Source organism: Crocodylus porosus, unplaced genomic scaffold, assembly GCF_001723895.1.
Source record: "Crocodylus porosus isolate Cpor-Errol unplaced genomic scaffold, CroPor_comp1, whole genome shotgun sequence".
In the NCBI taxonomy this organism is placed as follows: domain Eukaryota; kingdom Metazoa; phylum Chordata; order Crocodylia; family Crocodylidae; genus Crocodylus; species Crocodylus porosus.
Window position 1 is genome coordinate 224535 of NW_017728903.1, and position 1245 is coordinate 225779.

Here is a 1245-nt window from a genome sequence, read left to right on the forward strand (position 1 = left end):
GCCCCCAGCGCCCTGGCGGTCACGGCCAGCCGTCCTGGTTCGAGCCCCGGCCCCGCGCTGATGGCTGAAACCATCCCCTGACAGCGTCTCTCGCGCCGCCCCCCAGCGGGGTCCGTCCGGGCTGCGCTGCCTGCGGAGCGGGGCTACGGCCCGGCTCTGGCAACTGTGAGGCTGTGGGGTGCCTGCCTCCACCCGCACGTGCCGGAAGAGCAGCCCGTTCTCCGAGGTGGGGCCCCGCAGCCGCCTGCAGCCTTTCGGAGATCGCTCGGGACTGTCCCCAGGGGGCTGCACCGCCGTCAGGTGTTGCATGTGCGCGAGGCGTAAGCAGGTGCTTCCCTAATTGAAGGCAGGGAGCTGGACGGCTACAGCTGGTCCTGGCGGGAGGCCGCACCGAGAGGCGTCATCCCGGCGCTGGGTGGACTAAGTGAAAAGTCCCGCTGTCACCAAACCCCGATCATAAGCGAGCAGAGACAGAGTTAAAACGAACCGTGGAATAGATTTCTGGCGTGGTTTTCCAGCGCCCTCATTATCTTTTCTTATTTCCATCTCGGGAATCTGCACTGCCCTGCTGAGCAGCATTTTAATTATACATCCACACTGGGAACGTATTTACATATGTTTCCAGAGATGGAAAAAGCGGCTCCTGACGCAGGTCCCAGGGAAGAGACGGCTTGTTTGAAAAAAATGACAGGATCAGTTTGCTCGCTAGGAGAAGGAAAGATGAAGCTGAGAGACGGAACGAGGAGACTGGGAAGAGGAGAGAGGCAGAGATAAGCACTGTGAGTCCCCAAGCCCCAGTAACAATCAGCAGCAGCCAGCTACTGACAGGGTTTATTCTTTGGGGCACATTTTCCAAGCAACATTAGGGAAACCCAAGCAGTTTCTCACAGAGAGTCACGCACTCATTTTCCTCCAGGGCATCGTTTTTAAAATGTTTCCCTCTGATTCTACAAAATGGGAGCTGCTCCACGGTGAATATTGACACGCACACTCATCCCCACAGCACTGTCTATACATATAACCCGATACAGGCTTCCAGAGAGGGGATGTCTAAAGGCCAGAGCACAGGATTGGGACTTGGGAAATGTGGGGTCTGGTCCCAGCTCCACCACTGATTTACAAGTGACAAATTACTTGGAGAATAAGGAAGAATGGTATTTTGTCCTGGTTTCATAGTTTCATAGTTTCATAGTAGCTAGAGTCGGAAGGGACCTAGGTAGATCATCTAGTCCGACCCCCTGCCTT

At 55.7% G+C, this 1245-nt stretch overlaps 1 protein-coding gene across 1 annotated transcript in view; it reads right to left on the bottom strand.

Annotated features, from left to right (window-relative positions):
- The window catches only part of PBX4 (PBX homeobox 4), a 61943-nt gene that overhangs the window by 31088 nt on the left and 29610 nt on the right, over positions 1–1245 (bottom strand). The window lies entirely within an intron of this gene.